Raw genomic sequence first — 27,821 nt, 5'->3', positions numbered from 1 at the left:
CTTCAGGGAAAGAACAGTCCTCAACAAGTGGTATTGAAACAATCAGATCATCAAAAGAAAAAGGCTGGACTCTTACCTCACACTGTGTAAAAGAAACTACCTAAAAATGGACCAAAGATCTAAATATAAAAGCTAAAACTATAAAACTTACAGAAAAAAAACATGAGATGAGGATAATCTTCATCAACCTTGTATTTGGAAATGGCTTTTTGGATAGATATCAAAAGCATAGACGACAAAAGAGAAACAGATAAATTGAACTTCATCAAAATAAAAAACTTCTCTATCAAAGGAAATACAATCCAGAGAACAGGAGAGAATACCCTCAAATGATATATATGATAAAGGTCTACAGATCTGTGAAGGTCTAGTATACATGAAATTTTTAAAGAGTCTGAGGACCGGTGTTAATTCTTCTTTAAATGTTTGGTACACTTCTATAGTGCATTTATTGGTACAACAACAAGATGACGACAAATAACCCTATTTAAAAAGGAGAAAGGGGCTGGGCGCAGTGGCTCACGCCTGTTATCCCAGCACTTTGGGTGGCCAAGGCAGGCAGATCACTTGAGGTCAGAAGTTCCAGACCAGCCCGGCCAACATGGCGAAACCCCATCTCTACCAAAAATACAAAAATTAGCAGGTGTGTTGGTGTGTGACTGTAATCCCAGCTACTCGGGAGGCTGAGACACGAGGAGCGCTTGAACCCAGGAGGCAGAGGTTGCAGTGAGCCGAGATCGTGTCACTGTGCTCCAGCCTGGGCGACAGAATGAGACTCCGTCTCAAATAAATAAAATAAAAAATAAAGAGAAAGTGACTTGAATAGACACTTCTCCAAAGAAGATATACAAATGGCCAACAAGCACAAACATATAAAGAAGCTCAATGTCATTCATCATTAGTGAAACACAAATCAAAATCACAATGAGATACCACTTCACACCCACTAGGATGGCCTCAATCCAAAACAAAAAAAAAAGAAAAGAAAACCACAAAAAATAGTGTTGGCAGGGAAGTAGAGAAACTGGAACCCTGGAATCCTGCCCACTGGTGGTGGGAATGTAAAAATGATACGGCACTGTGGAAAAGTTTGGTAGTTTCTTAGTAAGTTACACAGTTGTACCATATGACCCTGTAATTCCAGTCCTAGCTGTATAATCAAAAGAACTAGAAACAAGTGTTCAAACAAGTATTTGTATATAAATGTTCCTAGCAGCACTATTCACAAAAGTCAAAAGGCAAAACCAACCCAAATGTCCATCAACAGATAAATGAATAAACAAAATGTTATCTATTCATACAATGAAATCTTTTTCAGCCATAAAAATAAGGTACCGATATATACCAAATGAAATAACCCAGACACAAAGGCCACAAATGGTACGATTCCATTTATATGAAATATCCAGGATATGCAAATCCATAGACAGAGAAAGCAGATTTGTGACTATCAGGGGCTGGAGAGCAGGGTGAGTCAGGACTGATGGCTAAATGGGGTGCATTTATAGTGATGAAAAAGTTCTACAACTAGACAGTGGTGATGACTCTAGAAAATTCTGAATATATTTAATACCGCTGAACTGCGATGTTAAAATGCTACACTTTCTGCTATTTGTGTCTTACCATAATTTACAAAAAGCTTAAAAAAAAAAAAAAAAAAAAGAAAAGAAAAGCAATCAAAGCAAAATCTTGACGTTTTCCCAAAGGCTCTCAAGCCGGTGCAGACCTACCAATCAGGCGCAGTGCCGTCTGAGCGAGGGCCAGCATTCCGGAATTGAGCAGGAGGTCGAGGTTGTTTGCGCCGTGCTGCAGGGTGAGCATGCTGAGTACCACCAGGAGGAAGCGGGCTTGCGGGATGGTCCCCAGGCTGGGTCCTGACAGGTTCTCATTGGTGATGGTTTGCAGGGGAACTGGCTGGATACCTAATGAGCATTGGCACCCACTGACATTTCTTGTGATGGATACAAGAATAAACGTAACGCAGAAAGCACGGGCGATTACTCTAAACATCTGACTATTTTGACACCCACTGACTTTTCTCGTGCACGAATGCAAGAATAAACGTAACGCAGAAGGCACGGGCGATTACTTTAAACATCTGACTATTTTCCAGGGGTTTCCACTGAGTGGGCAGCTCTGTCATGCTGCACGATGGGCCTACCCCCTGCATTCTATGCACAGGTCGTTCCATCTGTCTACAGGACTTAGCATGTTGCTCTCTGAATACCCTGGTGCCCTATTCCATTCCTCCCATTTCAAATGTAAAAGTTATGTCTCCCTTTTCCTCCACAAAACCAATCTAATCAACTCTCTGTAGATGCTCAAACTATACAGAAAATAAATATTAATATAGGACACAGACACTTTAGGATATATGGTGATACACATAAAAAGGTCAAAATGTGAAAATGTTATACTAGAGTACTTCAACATTGTGTCTCCTGCTAAATTTTAAAGTTTTGTTTAAAATCTGAGAAAGCTGACAGCAGCATAGATTATACAAGTACAAAGTACAAACTTATTAAAGTCTTCTCAAAAGCAAAAATTGGCATTTGCAAGTTTCCACAACATATAATTAAAGGCAAACCATAAAATAACACTGATGCAGTTGTTGACTCACCAAACTCTTTAAATTTGGCACTGGCATCTATCAAAACATTTCAAATGTTCCTAACAGTCCAAGCATACAGCTTGCCAAAGGTGACTTCCAGCAGCATCCGATTAAAAGGTGAGATCAAATCAACATCCTTTAAACAATCAGTAAGAGGTTCCCTTTCAAATAAAGATAAAGAATTTGACTCGGGACACTGCCAGACTTCTAACTGTTACAGAACAACATTCTGTTGCCACAGCTTCCTTAATTAAGAAAAAAAATATGCTAACGTTTTACCCTGTATCGATTCCTTCAGGAATAAGTCTTTGCCATCCACAAAACATCGCATACCGCACAGATGGAAGTAAGAAATTCTTGCTCACCAGTTTTAAAATTGTATCTATCCCTTCCAGGCGAACCTCTGCTCTCTCCAACTGCAAAATATCATGCATACAGTTAAGTGTTATGTATATTACCCAATGCAGAGATGCATTTCTCATCAAATGTTACCTGTTTTAGTAGGCACTTTCTTATTTTTTTCCACATCCACTGGCTCTTCTTTAAGGGCAAATTCAGCAATTGTACAGAGGAGTGGAGACTGCGGATAAAGACCCTGCACATTCTGCTTCAACCACTTGTATTTGTGAACACCTGTAACAGTACTCAACTGCGGCTGCCATTTGTCCTAACAAAGGAAAACAATTTTCATCATTAGTCTGCCCTATTTAATATTAAACTGTGCTCTAAAAGTTATTCAAGTAAAATATAAATAATGCTCACAGGTTTAAATTGGTTAAAATATGTTAAACTTAGTAATTAATACACGGTTTTAAAACTATGCTATAAATATAAGTGAATTTATAATCTTTATACTAATGTATGTTGGAACAGGCTAGCTTGGCATATAAAGTTAAGTTATGGTTCATATTAATAGCCACAGGGCCCAGCACTGTTTCTGGAACAAAGAATATATTTAAGGAATGAATGGTGGATAACTAATGATACAATCTAGTACCAAAAATAAAAGGAAACCCTTCTCCAGCTACAGCTCTGACCAGGACATCATAAGTCAAGTTCATGAAGCATCACTGGGGCCGTATTTCTAACAACCACCCGTCCCTCCCTCCGGATGCTCAGGTACAGAGGTACGAGACTGTGGATTCCTTTGCTACGTGCTATGATTCTATTCAACCAACCTCAGAATCACAGAAAATACTGCACCTTGGGCGATTTAATTGCAAGGGGTCTCTTGTCCACATTTATTAGACTATGAGGCAAAATGCAAGCTTCTTCTAAATCACTCTCTTCATTTCCAATTTTTTCTTCATTATCCGTAGATTCTGGCTTCTTAGGAACTGTGTTTTAAAACATCATTCACTATAAAAATCATACACTTAAATATAATTTTAAATTAAGAAATACTTAGATTTGCATGAAGGACAAATATTTCATTCAAATAAACATCTAAACAACATTATAAATTGCAACGCTCAAACAACAAGAGTGAAATGATCACCCTGGCAGAACAAAAAGACAAAGTGAGAGTGTGATGAGGGGAGAAGCCCCGAAGCAGGGGAAGCCTGGCAGCCAGCAAGCTCTTCCTCAAGTGCCAGAGAGTGAACATTTGAGTCTTTCAGGCCATGCAGTCTGTTGCAAATACTCAACTCTGCTGCTGTAGCACAAAAAGTAACCACAGATAAAGCAACAGGTGTAGCTGTGCTCCCGTAAAACTCTATTTATGGTGCTACAATTTTACCTTCATGTAATTTTCATGTGTCAAAAATAATATACTTCTTTTGATTGTTAAAAAACAATTTCAAACTGGAAAAAAAGAAAAGGTCTTAGTCCATGGGCAACACAAAGCAAGCAAGAGGTGGAATTTTAACCACAGTTCCTGGCTTGTCCACCCTGGTCCAGTTCAGAGGTTCTGTTAGTGTGTAACCGAATCAATTGAATTCACTGTGATATGTGGAATTTCCTCCCTATATTTTATCTCTTTTAAAATTTTTGGTCTAAATCTCCTCAGCATATAATATAAAAAATAAGCAACATGATAACACACCTGGGCAGTAAAGAGCTAACATAGCAGGCCGGGGTTGCTCAAACCCTGCAAATTCCCAAGGAAGGTCTGTCCCTTCAGGGTTGGTCCTTCTTCTAGGAGCTGAGCTCTGAGCCCTTGGAACATCCTGCCTGATAAGCTTTTTGGTATACCTGACACCCAGGACCTTGTGGCAGTGGTCTGGCCAGGTAGTTTATGTTAATGATGTGACTTGCGAGGGACCACTTGTTTTTGCACCGGGGCACTGGAGTCTGAGTAATTGAGGTCAGTCACATGGGCACTGCCTGCATAGGTGACTGGCCCCCAACAAAATCTCTATACTCGAGGCTCAGGTGCGCTGGCCTGGTTAACATTTCTTCACACATGATGTGACACACTTGCTGGGAGAGCTAAGCACATCCACGTGACGCCACTGGGGAGAGACACCAAAGCTTGTGCCTAGTTTCCTCTGGACTTCCCTCCATGCACCCTTCCCTTTGCTAATTTTAATCTGTATCCTTTCTGCGGTAAAAAAACACAGCTGTGAGTATAACAGCTCTTCTGAGTCCTTTTAGTGAATCATCAAGCCTGAGAGAAGGCTCGGGGATCCCTGACACAGCAACAGGAATATTAATCACTTAATCTTTTCAAGTTACTTAATTTCCAAAAAAAAGAAAACCAGCTTGAAACAACACACAATAAATCTATAAACCCACAAGAAACTCTAAAAGTGACAGTGTGGGCTCAGAACCCACGGATATGAGATAGCAAATGGTGGAGTCTCCCACCCTCATGCCGAGGCGGCCTGTCTCCTCGGCCCGGGCTGAGTTCCTGCGTGCCTGGGTTCAAGGAATTGCAGCAGTGTGACTGCTGTTACTTCCTGATCCAGAGCACCCATTGGATCCAGACAGGCTGTTATGGTGTAGGGTTTGTTCAGGAACAATCAAATTAGGATGGCTTCTAAAACACTTTAGTCTTTCATAAGCTTATTGTTCAAAACACCCATCAGAAACTCAGTAATTAATACTGTTCAATAAGCAGGTTTGTGAGTAAATCAGTATAAGTCATAATATGATCAGAGGCCAGGCACGGTGGCTCACGCCTGTAATCCCAGCACTTTGGGAGGCCGAGGCAGGAAGATCACGAGGTCAGGAGATCAAGACCATCTTGGCCAACATGGTGAAATCCCGTTTCTACTAAAATACAAAAATTAGCCAGGCGTGGTGGCGCGTGCCTGTAATCCCAGCTACTTGGAAGGCTGAGGCAGGGGAATCCTTTGAACCTGGGAGGTGGAGGTTGCAGTGAGCTGAGATCACACCACTGCACTCCAGCCTGGCGACAGAGCAAGACTCCGTCTCAAAGAAATAAAAAAAGGATATAATCAGAAATTTCTGTAGTTTATTTATAATCACAAGTGACTAAATTCTAAACTATTTTATAATTTCTAAGCATTTTTATTCAAATTTGGATTTAATGCAAAAAGACTTTTCTGTACCCTTACACAGCTACTTCCAGGAAAATGTCAGTAACTCTTTTAGCTTCCCTTTATAATTCTCCATGTATCAGAATACTCAATATTTCCAAACAAAAAACATTTCTTTAGAAGAATGGCAATAAGTTTAAATGTTCCCATTATATCTCATTACCAGAATAACTAATAAAATAAAAATACTTCCTTGTTCTCATCAATTTAGCAAAGATTATTTACATTTTCAACATCAATTTACTAGTAATCAAATCATACCACACTCAATTCCTAATCGGCCTCATTGTCTGATTGCTTGGAAAAATAAGCGAGATTTCTGTATTTAATCATAAGTATACATAAAAATGATGGCAGCAGGTAGAAATGTCACATGGAATCAACAGTAGAGAAACTTCACTCTGAAATCACAGGTCCAGTGAGGCAGGGTGAAGCACATGCTTTAATAGTATCTTCTGTCCTTTTACATTCTCACCTCTCTTTTTCCTTCATTCTTGAATTATCTTCTGAGCTATCCTCCTCCAACGGGGCAAATAACTTAACGATTTAAACTTAGACATTATAGAGAGGTCATTACAAACAGCAGGTCTCAATTCGTTAAAGAGGAATCTCAAACGTTCGATGACAGGAGCACAGACCTCCTTGTAAGAACGGCCCTGTTCTTGAGGAGTCTGCAAAGTTAACCAGGAAAAGACAACTTTAACAACAAATATTTCAGCAACTGTCTGCAAAGCACAGAATAAAAAGAATTAAAATCTATCACCTTAATGAGCGAACATTTTGCTTGGTAGACAACTCTACAAACATCCACCACTGACTTAGGCAACGTTCTGTGCTTTACTTGCTCAATACCAAGTGCACCTGCATGAACTAAAGATAATGCCACATGACCTGTAAAAAGACATTTAAAAGAAGGGCAGGGAAGGAATGAATATGTACTGCAGGTTAGTCGAGGGATCTGCAGTGTAGCTAAAGTACACAGATATTGAGCTCCTTACCTAAATCTTCATGTTTCGAGAGGCAACATAACAGCAAGCGACTGACATCTTCCACGGGATGCTCAGGGGGAAAACATGATTGGTGTGGTCAAATGGCACTGCCTACAGTACCTTTCTATTTGACACAAAAAGTCCTGCAACAGAAACAGCTGGAGGTAACCTCAGAGCCACCCAGTGAGACTTCACAAATCTTAAACATGCCACAGCTTCTGATGCACTTGCAGTCAGTAATGCTTCTGAAGCCTCGCTAGCATGTTAACACAATCAGGTTCTCACCTCAAAACCCTCCAGATAATACATGAAACAAAGTCTGTGCTGTGTTAACCAAAGAGCACATAAGTATTCCTATGTCAAAGTCCTCAGATAAACAGAGCACTGAGGTGGCAGTGGGGGCAGGCCTAGCTCACCTTCATGTTGTGATCCTGAATGTTATTGTCTGCAATGGCTTGCAGAAATGCCTGGGAATGGTCCCCCAGAGCCCATCTGTGGGAGTAGAGTCGAGATTTGCTGGCAGGTGTGCCCCTGGGGAGCTGCAGTGGTCCTCATCTTTCTCCTCTTTGTAGCTGTAGTGGATCTGGCTGGTGTGCGGCTTCCAGAGAAGATGGATGACTGAAGCCATTCTAGAAAATGCACATGCAGACATGAAAGAGAAACTCAAGTGCACAACTCAAAATAAATACTATAAAAAAAAAAAAGATGCTCAACTGAACACTCAATTTAGAAGGTGAAATTCAGCATCATTCATATGAAAGAGCTCCACCTAAGATGTTTAAACAGGTTGACTTATAATTCCTCTATCTACGTGAACACACTTTCTGGTGATTCCACACGCCTCAGGCATGGCATCAGAACTCAGGATCGTAGTTCCAGTCCAGCATTCACTGGATACCTGTGCTCTGCCTGCAGCTGCCTGGTTCCACAGATACCGTGTGAAGACTGAGGTGCACATTCTAACAAGGAAGGCAGCAAAGGGCACCACTGACACAATTAATCACAGGATTTCAAGTCCAAAACTATGTGCAATGGATGACTATGGGGGTACCAGGGAGACTAGAAGACAGACCACCGCTATTCTGAGGGTCAGTAAGGGACTTGTGGAAGCAACAACTGAGCTAAGATGAGAAATAAGACCTAGACGCTGAGTATCCAGGCAGGGAACAGCACATCTGAAGGATTTCTACAAAGAATTACATCCTCAGGGTAAGCTACGTATTCCTAGAGCACTTATAAAGGAACGAAAAGGAGAAAATATTTAACAAACACACAATCTTTAATGAAGGATAGATCCCTGGAGATGGGAGGGCCGACGGACTGGAAAGGAGACCTGTGCGTGGTGCCAGGCACGGGATCGGCCAGTGCGAATGTTAATTACAACTGCTTATGGTCACTTGAGGGAGTGGCACATACACACAAAATTAGTATGTGCACCACTACAGATCTCTATTAAGGATCTGTGTTATCAAATACTGCTCCAAATCCAAGCAATCAAAGCGGGCATGCACTTAGTGTTCTTTTACTGGACATTTAGATTTTAGAGCACTCAGGAGCATTCCCCAACCCACCACATTCATTCTCCTGAAACACTAATCCAATGCCGACTCTCTCTGGCCCTCTCTCTTTAAGCACAGGACCGCCCCTCCTTACTGCTCCAAGATAAGCCTCTGAGCCTCCTGTGGATCGGACCCACCTGCCAGGGCCCATGGCACCCTCTGCCCTGGAGCTCGCCAGCCCTGCCCTCCTTGCCAATTTAAACAAAGCCCATCTTCTGGCAAGCAATGAGCCTTGAGGAGGACGGAGGGAAGCAGACACCTCACAGGACACCACAGGCAGCCCAGCACCCAGCACTGCACAAAGGTCCACCCATCAGGGGGCTGTGTGGACACCAAGATCCTCCTTCCCCGCAAACCTCTGCCACACCCACTCTCGCAAGCAGCAGGAAAGCCCTGCTCCTCTCAGCAGTGCCCTTGACACTCCTGCGTTTTCTGCCCAGAATGCTCCCTCACACAATTTCAGGACTGCTGCCAATGTGAAGCCTTTCTTCTCCCAGAACCACGTATGAACCTCTCCATTTCACCATTCACCACCTTGTAACGTGACCTGCTTAGAATGCTGGCTCATCAACAAGCAGCAGCTGAAGGCAGAGGCATGTCCTATCCATCACTGCATCCTGAACACCTCGCATGGTAACGGCACCAGAAAGCAGAGGCGTGTCCTATCCATCACTGCATCCTGAACACCTCACATGGTAACGGCACTAGAAAGCAGAGGCGTGTCCTATCCATCACTGCATCCTGAACACCTCGCACGGTAACGGCACCAGAAAGCAGAGGCGTGTCCTATCCATCACTGCATCCTGAACACCTCATATGGTAACGGCACTAGGCAACTGCTCAACAGAAGCTGCTCAATGGACAGACAGACAGACAGACAGATGGGAAATGCACAACTACATGAAGGAAAATGTAAACCCATCTTAGGAGACAGGAAGAAGCTTATTATTTTAGGTGGTTACAAAGGCTGCCATCCTGAACTATAACTGACTTGAGCCTGGTCTGGTAAAAACGCAGTCCTCAAGTAGAATGCTGTTCCCTGAGAGGACAGCTGATCCACATTCTGTGCAATTTCTGGGCATTCAGGCAGAAAAAAGCCATGCTGAGCCCATCAGGCAGAGGCTGCAATACGTGAGAACACCACAGGGTAGACGGGTAGACATTCCTGCACACTTTTTAGCTTCCTCTGCAGCAACAGACCATGAGGGCAAATAACAGCCACTCACAGCTGTTTCTACCTGATTCAGTCTCACTATCCTTATTATTATTTTTTTTTAACGTCATCAACTGTGTTGAATACTCCTCTCCTTTTTTTTTTGAGACAGAGTCTCACTCTTGTCACCCAGGCTGGAGTGCAGTGGTGCGATCTCAGCTCACTGCAACCTCTGTCTCCTGGGTTCAAGCAATTCTCCTACCTCAGCCTCCCGAGTAACTGGGATTACAGGCACCTGTCACCACACCCAGCTAATTTTTGCATTTTTAGTAGACATGGGGTTTCACCACATTGGCCAGGCTGGTCTCGAACTCCTGACCTCAGGTGATCCACCCGCCTCAGCCTCCCAAAGTGCTGGGATTACAGGCATGAGCCACCGCCTGGCCATCTCCTACTTTTTTAAAGAGAGAGTCTTGTTTTGTCACCCAGGCTGGAGTGCAGTGGTATGATCATGACTCACTGCAACCTCAACCTCCCAGGCTCAAGCGATCCTCCTACCTCAGCCTCCTGAGTATCTGGGACTCCAAGTATGTGCCACCATGCCTGGATAATTTTTGTGTATATTGTAGAGATGGGGTTTTGCCATGTTGCCCAGGCTGGTCTCAAACTCTTGACCTCAAGCAATCCACATGCCTCAACCTCCCAAAGTGCTGGGATTACAGGCATGAACCACTGTGCCTGGCCCTCTCCCACTCTTAATGGCACTTACAGTTCAAAAAAAATAATCTGCTAATCAGCAAAAAGCAAAGATTTTCTTACTGGCACATTCAATCTCGACAGGAGACAGCGGTGCGCTCATTGCTAAATAGGAAGCATGTAATCCGAGAAGCAGGCCCAGATTCCTCTCTGTGTCTATCAGAGGTGAAGAGAGACTTCCCAGATCTGGTATGGTGACAACTTCTTGGTCAGGCTGGAAAAATAAATTTCATCATCAATCTGAGGAAACAGAATTAATTAAAAACATAAAACCAAAAGGACAGCTCTGTCCTGCAACTGTACCGCCATGTGAGCCCAGGGGTGCTCTGGGCGTTCTGCCCCTCCATCCTGTAATGAGTTTTTGCTGCTGTGCCCAAGTAACAGCAGATACCACATAAACCCACATGCCCAATAAAGCAGGCAGCAACCGCACAGCCCTACTGTAGAAAAACTAAAGCACAGATACGTGATTTGGCTAGAATATTCCTTAGGAATCAGTTTCCAAAGTGACTGTACACCTTGCTTCAGAAAGTATAATGAATTGTTACATGCATAAATAACCCACTGGGCAACAAAACTATGACAAGTATTCGATGACAAGTATTAGTGGACTGTGACCACACATGTAGAGGAAATGAAATTTATTCTAACAAAAATCAAACTCTGAAAAAAGCAAGAGTTCAACTTTTCCAGTCACAGAAGATATTTACAGCAAAGTTAATTCTCCCCTTCATAAAATGCTTTAAGCCCTGCCCTAATGGCATTTAATACATTTTATTACTTGCAGATACCTGGAAAGCTAATCCCAATATATAAATTCTATGTGTTCGTGAATACATAGGAAGGACATATTTCTATTGTAAAGAATTACACTTCTACATAGTTCTTCCCAAAAAATACACACCTCAAGATAATAAGCCATTCCAAATTTCTACATAAGACCAAAGTGTAACCTCTTTTCTTGTGGAACACTGTCTATATTTCTCACAAATTGAACATTTAAAAAACAATCTTTCAAGACCAGTACATCACAGATCTTAACACGAATAAATGTAAATTCATTTATGACAAAACTTCTAAAGGATCTTTATATTTATCCCTAATGCCCCCCAAAAGACTCAGATATCAGTACTTCTAGATCCAAATATTCCTATCACAAACACACAGAGGGTATCCCCTGCCATCCTCTGCATCATTCAAGGCATACAGCCTCACCTCCAAATATTGGCCAACACAAAATGCGTAAACGGATTCCCGGGTGTCTTCAAACTGCAAAGCAGCTTCCAAAGCTACCACTGGGTCTTCCCCTGCAAACTGAGCTGAAACAAAAAGAGAAAAAGCAACATGAGTTCAATTCAGCTTGCCTGAAGAGCTATAGGAGAAACAGTGAGTAGGAAATAAGTTAGGTGCTTAACTCAAAAGTGAGGGTTACCAGAGTATAATGACCTCCCACTGTCTCCCAGGGTTGCCTGGGCCGACTCAGAACTTGAAATGAGTTCCAAGTATTAAAACAAAAATGCATAATGAAAGGAAATTCTTCAAATGTGCTCAATTTGTTGATAAGACAGACACCAAAGCCACCGATACATTAAAGTATGCGGGGGCTGGCACAAAACTAAAGAAATCATTTATAAGCCAAATACTCTGCTTAGAATGATACAGGTTGTAACTTTTAACCAGGAAATAAGAAGTGTAATCTTACCAAGAATACTATTTCCTGTTAACGACTGTGTCTGGTAGTCCTTTATATCATATACTTTCCCGTCAATCACAGTCCAGAAGCCTCCATCTTTATTATGGTTCTCCAAATCAGCTTTGCGTATAAGTGTCACCTCCTCATTATTTCTACAGTTCTGACCTGTAAAAAATGACTCTGTATATACAGAAACCAGAATCAGTCCATCGATCAATCAACAGGTAAAATGAAAAGAACAAACTGTGTGAAAGAACTACAAGCAGAAATAAACAAATCCACAATCAAAATGGGAGAAATACATATCTAGCTCTGAAACTAATACCACACATACAAATTCTATTAAATATAGAATGCTTTAAAAAAAAATCTAGACAGCATGAATATCAAATCTGGCCATGCCAGGCCACAGAGCAAATCTCAACAGATTTCAAAGAAATAAAGTTACAGAGCATGTGTGCTGACTACAATGCAGTTAAATTAGAAATAGGTTTTCAAAAATTCATTCAAAATAAAATAAAAATGACTCTGTATATACAGAAAATAAAAATATTCATTCACATATTTGAGAATTATAAAATACACTTATAAGTAACCCAAAATTCTAAGAAAAAATGACTATGAAAATTAGAAAATGTGTTCAATTAATAATCAAAATACTGCAGATCAAAATTGGTGACATACAACTAAATGCATGCTTGAGGGCATTTACGCCTTTAAATGTGTGTATTAGAGGGAAAAAGCTAAAAAAGAAAAGAAACACCAAATCAATAAAAGTCTATTATTTCATAAAAGTACTCAAAAAAAGAAAACCTGAGTGGTGGTCACCTATGCAAGTGCTAGGATACCAACTCAATATTACCAAAAATAGTTAAAGGGAGGTGGCAGTTCAAGAAGTCAAGCCTAGATTATGTCCTTCCTGTACAGATTGTACCTCCTGCTAACCAGACAGCAGAGGGCAAGGTTGGTGGGGATTTTATAGAGGACACGCAGCACATGAATTCCCTGGTCTAGTTCACAGAACTAAAGCGGGAGCCACCGAGCACTACAGGCCTCCTGAGCCAACAGAAAGCATGCAGCATGACTCCAGACGTAACACCACCCCAACGAGACTGAATCCAAATCCAACCAAACCTCTAGATCTAACCAGCAGATTAATGGAACTAACAGAAGAACATGTTGGTCTAGAATAAGAGAAAGCAATCAACCAAATTCAGAAAATGTGAAGTTCTCCAAAATAACCAACCTGCTTCTTTGAAAAAGAAAACGGTATGATCAGAGACAGGGAGAGGAGGGCCTGGAGCCATGCTGTTTGGAGAAAGAGACTAGAAGCATATGTCAAGCAATGCCAACACAGAGAACGTGCTCAGGTCGTAATTCAAAATTACCACCTAAAAAAGGCATTTTTGAGATAGTCCAGGAAAATGTAACATGGGCCGCATGTTAGGTTAAGGAATCACTGTTAATCTTATAGACAGGATAATGATATTGTAGAGTTTTTTTTTTAAATCCTTAAGAGGTAAAATGCCTTAAAATGTTTTAAAGACAGAGTTATGCTTTAAAATAATCCAATCAGCCAGGCACGGTGGCTCATGCCTGTAATCCCAGCACTTTGGGAGGCCGAGGCGGGCAGATCACGAAGTCAGGAGATCGAGACCATCCTGGCTAACACAGTGAAACCCCATCTCATACCACGCCGTATTACCGCATTTAACAGGTATAATGAAGCAACTTGAACAGGCTATTTTTCCATTTCCATTGCATTTCAACAGAGCCCATTAAAAAGTAGTATAAATGGCCCTTAAATACTAATATATTTTAAAATGCTCAAACTATATCGGGGTCACCACTTTGTGCTTTAGCAGGCAAAATCCCAAAAGCCCACACACAAGGCTGGGAGGCCAGCAGCCCTATTGGTGGTGAGAGAAATCAAGATGTACAGGAGCAATCTGGTGACAACCAGCCCACACTAGATGCATCCCCACCTGTGCATGTGCACAGGCACACATGCGTGCACACATGGAGGACATGTGTTCCAGGTCAGGCCTTGCAGAACTATTTTTGTTGTTGTTGTTGTTGTTGTTTGAGATGGAGTTTCACTTTTGTTGCCCAGCCTGGAATGCAGTGGTGTGATCTCGGCTCACTGCAACCTCTGCCTCCCAGGTTCAAGGGATTCTCCTGCCTCAGCCTCCCGAGTAGCTGGGATTATAGGCATGCACCACCATGCCCTGCTAACTGTTGTATTTTTCAGTAGAGACGGGGTTTCTCCAAGTTGGCCAGGCTGATCTCCAACTCCCAACCTCAGGTGATCCACCCACCTTGGCCTCCCAAAGTGCTGGGATTACAGGCGTGAGCCACCACACCCGACCCTCAGCACTATTTGTATAGCAACATTGTGGCAATAAGCCCAAGTGTCCACCAATAAGAGACTCACTAAAGAAAGATACATAAAAGACACATCCACACACTGAAGACTAAGCTGCTTTATAAAAACTAAGAGCCACACTCTGATAAAGTACTCCAGTATATATGGTTAGTTAAAAAAAACAAGCAGCACAAGTAATGCAACATGCTACCACTAGCGTACTCATTCCAGAGAACAAGGAGGTTACAGAGGAGACTGAAAAGTCAGAGGCAGCAGGTGAGAAATGGCTGGAAGGCGTGGGCGGGGAAGCGACAGTGTGTCTCTACCTAGGTTTGATTTTTGAACCATGTGACTGTATTCCTTTTTTTTTTAATGACTGTAAAACAAAATAAATGCTCTTCATACTAGAAATAAAATGTTAGCAAAATCTGCATTCAAAACTAGGATTACTGTTCTACACTGGCAAAGTTCACTACCATTAGCAAAGGCAGTTTTCTCATTGACATAATGAGATACAACAGCGTGCATGGGGTCCTCAGCGGGCCTGCACCCTACAGGTGCTCCACACATGCAAATCACTACTATTACCATTACTATTACATAACAGATATAATATATAATTATACTGTCACTACTATAACCAGCATTACATACTAAGACAGCCTGCATTCAGAGTATAAAGAAGGCTGTGGAACCCCCTGCAGAAGGTGGGAGGGCCTGGGGCTGTGCATAAAGGGGAGCTCTCTGGGGCTGTGCCAACTGAACCTGGAACCTGGGCCCCCAGGTTGGGTCCCCAGGCCTGTGTGCCTCAGCTTGCTCATCATTCACTCTCAACACGGATAACACCTTCAACTGCAAACACATTTAAAAACCACAGGCCAGCTCCCGCTACCAATACCAGAAAAAGCAAGTCTCCACACAGGCCCAGCATGAGAGCCTACAAGTGGTACTAGCTACAAAACACATGGAGAACACGGTTCTTGCACACACACCTTATGAGATGTTGGAGAGCTACATGGCGGAGGCATCTACAGGGTGTAGCCAGATGGTCTAGATGGGCCAAGACAACAACTGCCATTTGTTGCAGATCAATGGCAAGCTCGTTGTCTTGTGGAAGGGTGAGGTACCTCAGGAAACTCTCACTGGGGCTCAGAGGGCCAGACAAAAGCTAGAAGGGAAAAGTAAACAAACATTCAGAAATGGTGGGAAAAATTAAAGTAACACAGTGAGCCTTTACCCACTCTTTATATTTTGGTATTGACTCATTTGACCCATCAAATGAAATGCTGATGATACAGTTATACTATACAGCTATGTATTTGTGCAGCACATAAACTGTGTAAATGTCTAAATTTGCGGTATACATGTACACAACATTGACTGTGCATGTATACATTTATGATACCACAGGTAAGTTGAATCCACACAGATTACTAACATGAGCAAACCACCCTACAGGCCTAGGACCCCTGGAGAAAGGCAGAAGCACCTCTGTGGGAACCCAGCACAGCATCTCAAGCTGGCCTTGAAATCTAAAACCAAAACCTTTATTTTAATCTAAACGTTGCCCACTCTGGAGAATACCTACTTTCATTTGCAAATTAAATCATAGTTCTAATTCTTCTAAAGGCAGAAGAGCCCTATTATCATTAGGTTAAAGACTACCAAATAATAGAAAAATTAAAACAAGGCATGATATTGAAATGCCTAAGACTTTCCCAAAAAGACACAAAATCCAACTTGTACTTGACCTGTAAAGACCAGCAGTCCTGGAGGTTTACGCCCAGGGCCCCACATGCCTGCTCCTCCCCCAGCTCGGCGTCCACACCTGTTAAGGGGGGAGCTGGTACTAAACAGAGTGACAGCTCAGGTGACACACCCTGCACAGAGCCCAGTACATAGGAAGGGCCAACAAAGCAAGTCACTATTTTCATTGTTCTTTTCTGGTATTGATTTAAAAGTGCGTGTTTCAAGCTTGGTTCTGTGCTGACAAGGGAGTCGGTGCTCACTGATCTGAGTCTTCTCCACAAACAAGTGGCTTCCCAACCTGTCTCATCTGACTCGCTGCTGTTACCACCAAACACACACACGCCAGAGAAAAACACTGCCGTGGACACGCACGCTGGTCTTGCTTTAAAAATAACTAGACTCGAGTGCCACCTAAACACAAAGTTCCATCATGACACTCACATGCTTGTTGCCCTCGGAGTGGGGTGTATCCTTCCTGCAAATGATGCTCTGGAACCTTTGCAGCAAGGGCAAAAGCAAGGCGCTGGTGCCCTGGGCAGAACGCTCATTGTCAGTCTCCTGTGCCCCGCTGTCCCACAGCTGAAGCAACAACAGGATGGCAGACAACATTTGGCTAAAGGAGAAAACATATTTATTCTTAGTAAAAACAGGTTAACTTTTTTTTTTCATGGTTGATCAAAAATAAAAGCAAACAGCTAGATAGAAGTGAAGCAATACTTGGGATATGAAAGGAAATGAAAGTAAAGCCATGGTAATTAAATCACTGAATTGACACCAAGATTTTAGCACAAGTCATTGCCTTCTGCTGATAGGAAAGACCAGTTAAGAAGCTCAAAGAGCATGTTTACATGGAAGTTCTAGGATCTTAAACTCATGGAATAAAAATAATTAAATGAGGAAAACTGAAAGAAAAAAAAAAAGAACAGTTCCCAGGCTAGAAAACTGAGCATAAAAAAGGAAGTGAAAAAAAGGTAAAGAGCGAGCGAGCTCTGGGACATGGTTCTCTGGTTACAGAGCACCACATCTGCTGCAGTCACACACGATTTAGTGAAATGCACACAATGCAACAGGTATTTGGACACAGAGGTGCTTCCCCGAAGCATTCCCAGTCTGCGGCAGCCCTCACCTCAACGTGCCTCTCTGCACAGCCAGCTCCAGCAGGACGGCCAGGGCCAAGTTCTGGTCCTGCAGGGGGATGCTTCCTGGCCCTTTGGTGGCTGGCATTCCATGAACATCCTTGAAATGAAAACAGTGGATGCAGGAACAAAGCGACCTCCAGAAAGACAGCATGCTTACAATCACACTAACACATTTACTACATGCTCCCTCCCAAGGAAGGATATATTTTTAATATTTAGAATCAAGTTTCTGAGACTTGCTACTCAAATTTTTCAGAGATTTTTAAAGTATACAATTAACTCACAGAAATGTATTTATTCATTCGGATGCTATTACAGTAGATGACATACTCCAAGTGTGTGAAGCATAAAATAATTTATCTCATTATCCAAAACATGAGTAGGAGAATATCCAGCTATCTTTTCCAGTTTCAATGACGTGTAAGACTATGCCAGTATCTACCTCCTCCTACAGAATTAGAGAGCCAATTTCTAAAACCACCTGAGGATCTGGAGGCAAAATGTCTACACTAATTTCTATCTCTGATCAAAGATTACCTGGTTGCTTACTCCATACCCAGCTCTCCAGAATTGACTTGGCCCTATATACAGGTGCAGGAGTTTCATCTTTTTTCTCTTTGTCATCCAGATCTTCTTTCTTTGTTCCACTTGGTTCGACACTATCATCTGCAGAATTAAAATTTTTTTAATCTGTAACTGCTTTTCAGAATGCCATACCATTAGTCAGTCTCTGCAAATGTCCCTCCCCGAAGTTACAACATCATTAACTGTATGTTTGACAACTTAAAAATAAAATACATCAATCATACCTCTAACAGATCCAGTATAATTTTCATAAACAAACCAATAAATTGGCCGGGAGTGGTGGCTTACGCCTGTAATCCCAGCACTCTAAGAGGCCGAGGCGGGTGGATCAGAAGGTCAGAAGATGGACACCATCTTGGCTAACACGGTGAAACCCCATCCCTACTAAAAATACAAAAAATTGGCCAGGTATGATGGTGGATACCTATAGTTCCAGCTACTCGGGAGGCTGAGGCAGGACAATGGCATGAACCCGGGAGGCAGAGCTTGCAGTGAGCCGAGATGGCACCACTGCACTCCAGCCTGGGCAAAAGAGCAAGACTCCATCTGAAAAAAAAAAAAGAAAAGAAACCAATATATCAAATTATTTAAAGCCTGTCTTCCAAAATCATATTTCATTAACTTCCTAGTAGATTTCACAACTGAGAAACTTAGTCTTTGATATTTACCTACTTCAATTTCACACCAATTGCTTTTATCCAGTGAGTCCCAGTGCTTGTGTATCCGTGGGAAAAGGGAGGGTGTAGAAAAGGAGTACAATTCAAAAATCTTTTAACTCTTTACAAGGCCCTACTCCACTGCCAACTGGGAAGCACTGCTATGCACTGTCACTGTCACTGATAGCATAATTCAAGAGCACTGGGACACAAAGGAAAAGCTGAGAAAAATGACTTTAGGCCACTGACAATGTAAAGTTTCAGTCAAAAACAACTGTCATAAAACTCCTTACATAGTAAGCAAAGAGAAGAGAGAACTAACCTTACCCTTGAAGTCTAAACACCTTCCATCACAGAAGGCTGTGACTAAATGTCTAAACAACATAATTAGAAAAATGTATCTCAATCAGTGAAAGACAATGTCCCATCCAGATTACAAATAATGACTATCTAAAAATCTCGAAGGAAACAGTTCCTCTGTTTACAACACTTCTGACACCAAATGTATGGACTTTTGCACCAAGCAATTCTCCAGTTCTCTGCAACACCCAGCTGTGTGTCCCACAGTGCAATTCAATTCTGAAACTAACTACCTAGAATTAGGACAGACACCGCAGGTTAATAACAGGAGACAAAAGGTACAATGCTGAAAACAATATCTAAAGAACTAATGGCTGAAAACTTCCTAAGTTCAGCGAATGACACAAACCTAGGCAGATTGAAGAATCTGTGCAAAGCCCAGACATGATAAATCCAAAGGAAGCCATGACGAGGCACATCATAATCAACCGCCAAACACTAAGGACAAAACCGTTTCAAAAGTGCCACAGAAAGTAGATATAGAAGAATGTCTTTTGTGGCCTGAAATTAAGGCTAAATATTATGTGCTGCCTTGACGTCGGTAAAATCAAGAAAGCCTCAAATGGCCTAACCACAAGGTCTCCCCCGAGCTCTGCTCCCACGGATAAGATCCCAAAGCCAAACAACTCTCCTTATCGCAGAGACCCGACCCCAGCCTGCTCATCCCTGCCGGCCCAGAGTTATTCAAACAAGCCAATCACATCTTCCCATGGAAGATGTGTTAGCCAAATGAAATGGTATTCCAAATGAAATACCATTCAGCAATAAAAAGAACTATTAATACACAGAACAAGTATAAATCTCAAACATCTAACTAGGAGTAAATGAAGATGGTTTCAAAACATTACTGAAAATATGGTTCCACTCACATGACATTCTCAAAAAGAATACCCTATACTGATGGAGAACAGATCAGTGGTTGCCAGGGTACGAGGCCAGGGAACATGTGATAAAAAGGAGAAGCACAAGGGAGCTTTTGGGGTGATGAAAATTCTCCATCCTGATGATGATGGGGGTTACATGAATCTATAGAAGTCAAGATTTACTGAACTACATACCACAATAAAATAAATTTCATATAAGTTTTTTAATAAAAAAAAAAAAGTTGGCTGGGTGTGGTGGCTCACACCTGTAATCCCAGCACTTCGGGAGGCTGGGGTGAGCAGATCACAAGGTCAGGATTTCGAGACGAGCCTGGCCAACATGGTAAACCCCGTCTCTACTAAAAATGCAAAAATTAGCCAGGTGTGGTGGCACGCGCCTGTAATCCCAGCTACCTGGGAGCCTGAGGCAGGAGAATCGCTTAAACCTGGAAGGCGGAGGTTGCAGTGAGCTGAGATCACGCCACTGCACTCCAGCCTGGACCACCAAGTGAAACGTCATCTCAAAACAAAACAAAACAAAAAACAAAGAAAATATCTAGGTCTAGGTAGGACAGCTGGAATACAGTCTGGTGGAATCATGTCAGAGCAGCGAGCTGGGTCTGGAGGGCTGGAGTAGGGTATGGCCCCACTCTAGGAAGGAACTAGGAAACGCATCCTGGGTGAAGCAAGAGCAGAGTCCCGTTCTGCAACAGATTAGCATTTATCCTGATCTGACAAACTACATGCAAATTTAATACGTCTCACTTAGCCTCTTATTTTCCTTAACAACATGGAAAATGAGAGAACAAACAATTCAGAAGTTTAAGACATGAAATACATTTAATTCAGAAATCATACACAGAAAGGTAGGAAATAAATGGGGGGAAAAAGCAGCTAATGAAAAGTGAAAATGCGCCAGGTGCAGTGGCTCACACCTACAATCCCAGCACGCTGGGAGGCCAAGGCGGGCGGATCAATTGAGGTCAGGAGTTTCAGACCAGCTTGGCCGACATGGTGAAACTCCAACTCTACTAAAAATACAAAAATTGGCCCAGCGTGGTGGCAACCACCTGTAATTCCAGCAGCTCGAGAGGCTGAGGCAGGAGAACTGCTTGAACCTGGGAGGCAGAGGCTGCAGTGAGCCAAGATCATGCCACTGTACTCCAGCCTGGGAAACAGAGCAAGACCCTGTCTCAGAAAATAAAATAAAATATTCATAGTCTTAATAATGGAAAATAAAAACATTTACTGAATGCCAAAAAATCTCCCTAAAAACCCCAATCAGTTGTGATCTACATAAAGAACAATTATGCTCTGCTTTCTAACCACAATTTTAAAGAACAAAAATATTCATCAAATGTGGGCCGGGTGCGGAGGCTCACGCCTGTAATCCCAACACTTTGGGAGGCCGTGGCAGGCGGATCATGAGGTCAGGAGTTCAAGACCAGCCTGGCCAATATGGTGAAACTCTGTCTCTACTAAAAACACAAAAATTAGCTGGGCGTGGTGGAGGGCACCTGTAATCCTAGCTATTCAGGAGGCTAAGACAGAGAACTGCTTGAACCCAGGAGGCGGAGGTTGCAGTAAGCCAAGATCAGGCCACTGCACTCCAGCCTGAGCGACAGAGCAAGACTCCCTCTCGAGAGGAAAAAACAAACCGAAAATTCATCAAATGTAATAAATAAAACATATACTTTGGATTTTTCCATGTATTTAGCTTTTCTTAGAGCATCTTTTAGAATTATTGCTTCACAAAAAACACTTTTGGAAATGTTTTAATTTATTAACAAATACTGGAGGGCTAGGAAGAAGAGGTTAAAACTTTTTAAAATATACACAATGAATTACGCATATGTGAAAAAAAAGAAAAAAGGGTTGCTGACTCCTGTCATGGAAGGCACTGTCATATGGACACTCTTAGCCTCAGCATCCAGAGGTCCAGAAAGGGAAAATTTCAAGTCAGAGAGAATTCTATATATACCATTTATTTGGAAACTTCAGCCCTTAAGATCCCAGCATCATGACCTCAGTTTCAACACAATTGTCCTTAGACCTTGTATTGGTTACAAATACAAAACAAACAGCTCAACTGAACTAACTCTTGTCTCTCCAGAAACACAAACACAAAACCTCATAAAATGAGTGAGTTTCTAGCGGCCGTAATTACTGCAACTTCTCCAATTTTCCCCTCCACAGTTAACTAAACAGCTCAAAAACTATCAATAACAAACAACAGTCACCATGATATGGTTAGGAGTGTGGCAGATTTCTTAACCAGTAATAATAAATAGGAAAAAAATTTTGCCTATTAATAAATCTCAAGTTTCGTGCACTTGCAAGAAACTAATTAAAAGGCAGCCGTGCACAATCTACAAAAACAGCCATAAAGACTGTTACATTTTAAGTCATAGGAAACAAACCTGCTCCTCTAATATAGCAAGATACAACTGACTTCCCCTTACATACCCTAAAAAAAAGACTTACATGAGAAATATAAACATGGAAGCAGAAATACACCAAGAAAAAGACATGTCAAACCCCACCTGTATATGTTTTCAACCATTCGGTGTCAAGGCGAGCCTGGGCAGCCAAACACAAAGATTCAGAGGGTATTCTTTTCTCCAGCTTCCTCCCAGTTCTCAGGCCTGCAAGTAAACATACATGTTGAAGACCTGACGCTTTTTAATAGTTTACAAAGACACTCCCGAAAGGTTTAATGCAGAAAAAAAAAAAGACAGAGAACAGAAAGATGGGAAAGAAGAGCTCGGGGAGGGGAATGAAGGGGAGAGAGGGAAAGAGGGAAGAGATGGAGGGAGAGGGAAGTGGGGAAGGGAAAGCCTCCTTCCAAGGTAGGCAGGGTGTGCCTGGTTTCTCAGGAGGCCAAATCACAATGTCATCCCCCTGCCCTCAAATCCAAAAGGTACACACACACATGACAGGAAGCCCATCGTTTTTTGTTTTGTTTTGAGATGGAGTCTCCCTCTGTAACCCAGGCCTGAGTGCAGTGGCACCATCTCAGCTCACTGCAAACTCCGCCTCCTGGGTTCACACCATTCTCCTGCCTCAGCCTCCCGAGTAGCTGGGACTACAGGCGCCCGCCACCACGCCAGCTAATTTTTTCTATTTTTAGTACAGATAGGGTTTCACCATGTTAGCCAGGATGATCTGGATCTCCCAACCTCGTGATCCGCCCGCCTCGGCCTCCCAAAGTGCTGGGACTACAGGCTTGAGCCACGGCGCCTGGCCAGGAAGCCCACTGTTTGAACGACAAACGACAGCAGCATGAATCTGCCGCTTTACCCCACAGCAGGGCGCCTGCGTGAAACAAATTACTAAAAAGGATCACCTGCAGAAAAACCCACAGCCACCACCACTTAGAGATGGAGAGAGACCCGAGGCTGCCCCGCGGGCGGTCCGCGCAGGCCCCTAGTTCGCCCGCCCGCCCGCCAACCCCGCGCCCACACCTCCTCCGACGCTGGCAGCCCCGGTGCCCCAGGCCAGGACCTGACGCGCAGGGCCCGGCCGCCTCGCCCCGCTGGCTTGCGGACACAGCCTCCCAGCAGCCGCTGGCTCAGGCGGCGCCAGGGATCCTGACGCCTCTCGCGACCCCCGCTACCCGCGCTTATGGCCAATCGCAAGGCGGCTCCGTGGGCGCAGCCAATGGGGAAGGGGAGCCCTTCGCCGCTCCTCCGGACTCTCCCGCTCCTGCAATCCGGTTTATCTTCCTACTTGGAGCTCACCGGCTGCGGCCAGGGGCAAAGGCAGGCGCCGGAAGGCGGGATTTCCGCCGCACGCACGCACACCCGCGCTCCTACGGGAGTCAGTTTCTCACCACCTGAATTATTTGAACTTAGCACCACTAAAAGTGGAGCAATCAGGTGCAGAGTGTTTCCAGACCTCGTGTAATAGAAATCACTGACACCATCTATTTTTTTTTTTTTTTTGAGACAGTCTCACTGCCTCGCCGAGACTGGAGTGCAGTGGCCTGATATCTGCTCATTGCAACCTCCACCTCCCGGGTTTAGGTGCCTCAGCCTTCTGAGTAGCTGGGATTACAGGCATCTGCCACCACACCCGGCTAATTTTTGTATTTTCAGTAGTGACGAAGTTTCATCATGTTGGCCAGGCTGGTCACGAACTCCTGACCTCTGGTGATCTGCCCGCCTCAGCCTCCCAAAGTTCTGGGATTACAGGTGTGAGCCACCGTGCCCGGCCTATTTCATATTTTAAATATTAGAAAAGTAGAACTTGGCCAGGTGTGGTGGCTCACACCTGTAGTCTTAGCACTTTGGGAGGCTGAAGTGGGAGGATCGCTTGAGCCCGGGAGTTCAAGACCAGCCTGGGCAACATGACAAGACCCTGTCTATTCAAAAAATAAAATTAGCCAGGTAAGGTGGCACGTGCCTGTGGTCCCAGCTACTCGGGAGGCCGAGGCAGGAGAATCGCTTGAACCCCGGAGGCGGAGGTTGCAGTGAGCCGAGATCGTGCTACTGCACTCCAGCCTGGGAGACAGAGCCAGATTCCGTTTCAAAATAATAATAATGATAATAAGTTTGGGCGGTGGAGGGCCACCCCCGGGCATTGGCCACCTGTGGAATGACCTGGCCTTTGGCTCCCTGGCAGCCAGCTTCTGGGTCAGGCATCTTCGTTGGTGACTGCCCCTTCAGCTCTCCTCGTGTGGCCGTGAGTGGTGTGGCACTGCCGTGACCCATCATCTTGTCTTAAAGATGCATCATGACTTTCCTCCACACTCGCACACTCAAGAATGCAACATCGTGATTAACTTGCTAAAAGAATATCACAAAAATCATAGCATTTGAAAATTTTTTGGTCATTGCAATGATCTTGATCAGGCAATGAGAAAATAAATGCTTGAAGAATGAGTACATGGAAAAGAAGACCAAGAGCAGAGAGTATGGCAATTCCATGCAAAAGAGACTTTTTTTTTTTTTTTTTTTTTTTGAGACAGAGTCTTGCTCTTTCACCAGGGCAAGTGCAGTGGCTCAATCTTGGCTCACTGCAACCTCCGTCTCCTGGGTTCAAGCAATTCTCCTGCCTCAGCCTCCCACGTAGCTGGGACAACAGGCGTGTGTCACTACACCCTACTAATTTTTGTATTTTTAGTAGAGACAGGGTTTCACCATGTTGGCCCTGGCCAGGATGGTCTCGATCTCTTGACCTTGTGATCTGCCTGCCTTAGCCTCCCAAAGTGCTGGGATTACAGGTGTGAGTCGCCGTGTCCAGCCGTAAAAGAGACTTTTTAATTCTCCAGAGGAATCTGAAAAATAAAGTGCATTTTCACTGGATGCTGAGAGAAGACCAAAAGACTATGGGTTGGCCCGGGCACAGTGGCTCACGCCTGTAATCCTAGCACTTTCGGAGGCCGAGGTGAGTGGATCACCTGAGGTCAGGAGTTCAAGACCAGCCTGACCAATATGGTGAAACGCTGTGTTTACTAAAAATACAAAAATTAGCCAGGCATGGTTGTGTGGGCCTGTAATCCCAGCTACTCGCAGGCTGAGGCAGGAGAATCTCTTGAACCCAGGAGGCAGAGGTTGCAGTGAGCCGAGATCATGCCACTGCCCTCTGCACTCCAGCCTGGGTGAGAAAGCAAGACTCCGTCTCAAAAATAAAAAAAAAAAAAAAGAAAAAGAAAACGCAGAGTGCATAGCACATGGTAGATAGATACTGACACTGCACTGAGTCTCTTATACACATCGTCTCATTTTACTCTCACAAAACCCCAGGAGTTTGGTATCTTTATTCTAATTTTAAAGATGAGAAACTGAGGCTCAAAAATATTAGGGATATGTCCAAGGTAACGCAATGAGTAATTTGTAGATCTGAAATGCAGACAGATCTCTCATTCTGAGCCAAGTGCTTCGACAGCACAGAAGGTAGAGAAACTAAAGTTCCCTGTGGAGTTGTGGGATGCTTACTGAAGGTAGATCATTTGGTGTGGAAACCAAAACACAAATGTCATTAGCGGGAGTAAGGGAGGGAGGAGGAGGGAGGGGAGTAGAGGATTTCATTGCGGGCTGAAGGAAGAGCATGCTAAAGATGTTAATTTGTGAAAAAAAAGCTTGGCAGTTTTAGTAATTTACTGTTGTGAGGAGAAATAAATTTAGAGTATGAATGGTATGGCGGCAGATCATATGAGAGGTATAGTGAAAATTTACAGAATCTGCTGACCCCAACATCAACAAAATTAATGGGGCCCAACTCTGTACCTGCCATGACCAAGTTTTAAATTTTTCTGTAGATAGGCTGTTCCTTCCAAAGCTTAGAGATTAAGCATATATATATATATATATATATATACACATAATTTTTTTTTTGAGACGGAGTCTCGATCTGTAGTCCCAGGCTAGAGTACAATGGCACGATCTTGGCTCCCTACAGCTTCCGCCTCCAGGGTTCAAGCGATTCTCCTGCATCAGCCTCCTGAGTAGCTGGGATTACAGGCACGTGCCACCATGCCTAGCTAATTTTTGTATTTTTAGTAGAGATGGGGTTTCATCATGTTGGTCAGGCTGGTCTTGAACTCCTGACCTCATGATCTGCCCGCCTCAGAATCCCAAAGTGCTGGAGTTACAGGCATGAGCCACTGTGCCCGGCTGCATTTATATATTTTTAATTGAAGCCACTAGACCTCAGCATGTGGTCTAAACAAAGCCTGTTCTCCTAGTTCAGTCCATTTTCCATGATATCAGGTTCTCCAAAGGATGAACCCAAGAGGTTCCTGTTAGCTGAAGACAAAGTGAAAGGCTGACAATGACATGCAAATTTAGTAGAGCAAAGAATACGCATTTATAGTAGAATAATACATGAATTTTTTTCCTTTCTACCATACAAAAAAAATAATGCTTACAATGCAGGTACATTAATTTTATATTAAAAATACTCTTAGGTTGACCTCTGATGTTTTGCTTTTGCACCTGCAGTAAGCCTTAAGGCATTTGGCATTCCCATTTTCACAAACCTAATTTAGTAGACTAAATGGCTATGCTAAGCATTTCACTTGCTTTCTATTATTCTTTGGCTGTAGACTATCACATAATGTGAGTGTTATTGATTTTATCCATGTTAATTTCTCCTACCACGTACTATAGCAAGCTATTCCTTTAGCATTTTTTTTTTTTTTTTAGGTTTTTGGCTTATAGGAAGGTATCTCCTAAACCATAAAACTTATCCCATATTATTTTCTTTTCTCACAATTTATTTATTGAGCTTTGCTGTATGTAGCTTTTTGAAGTAGATTTTATAGTTTAGAATTGTTGCTTTCCGTTTTTAATCTTTCACTCTTCATTTTTATTGAGTTATGAATTAACTATCTTTATTGTAGTGGTAAAACCATTTGTAATAGTCATAGTTTGATTGAGTGTACATAAATAAATAAAACCCCTACGTTAAACTGGGAAGTGACATCAGCCCCTTTCTATTTTTTCGTTTAAATTCTGAAAACACATGGAGATGAGTGTCCTTCATTTCTACCTTAAGTGGGTTGTTACAACTGAAGGTAATAGGGGCAGTCAGTTAGCACAAAACAAATGGGCAGCTACACACAAAGAACATGTTAAAGGTAAAACATGGGTATTTAGAAGGTTGCTTCCATATGTGCTATAAGTTATGTATGAGTATCGAGGAAAGAAGACAGTAACGACTACCTGGTAATCATTTGTGCTCTTACGAAGAAGGAGCAGTGGCTCCATAATGTCCCCAAAATGAGGCAGCAGTCTGTCACTGTAGCAAATGGTGAGAGGGCCCTTGAGCTAGCAGGCTGGGGCACATTCTACAACCCCTTTCCTTTGTCCTATAGATTCAACTTTCACATATGAGA

The 27,821-nt window shown here is 43.0% G+C and overlaps 1 long non-coding RNA gene and 2 pseudogenes across 1 annotated transcript; 1 reads left to right on the top strand and 2 right to left on the bottom strand.

Annotated features, from left to right (window-relative positions):
- Window positions 1–17,668, bottom strand: part of LOC100434050 (putative HERC2-like protein 3) — a 34,463-nt pseudogene extending 16,795 nt beyond the window's left edge.
- Window positions 17,669–17,932: 264 nt separating this feature from the next.
- On the bottom strand, window positions 17,933–23,594 carry LOC129050388 (uncharacterized). Its single transcript, XR_008513974.2, has 4 exons — window positions 23,446–23,594; window positions 22,525–22,626; window positions 18,527–18,648; window positions 17,933–18,183 (listed from the first exon to the last, which is right to left on the bottom strand). It is a non-coding gene; the product is annotated as an uncharacterized LOC129050388 (long non-coding RNA).
- A 1,114-nt stretch (window positions 23,595–24,708) lies between these two features.
- LOC129050373 (COX assembly mitochondrial protein 2 homolog) lies at window positions 24,709–25,270 on the top strand (annotated as a pseudogene).
- Window positions 25,271–27,821: the final 2,551 nt, after the last annotated feature.

This window comes from Pongo abelii, chromosome 16 (assembly GCF_028885655.2).
Source record: "Pongo abelii isolate AG06213 chromosome 16, NHGRI_mPonAbe1-v2.0_pri, whole genome shotgun sequence".
NCBI classification, from domain to species: domain Eukaryota; kingdom Metazoa; phylum Chordata; class Mammalia; order Primates; family Hominidae; genus Pongo; species Pongo abelii.
This window is presented reverse-complemented; position numbering and strand designations above follow the sequence as displayed.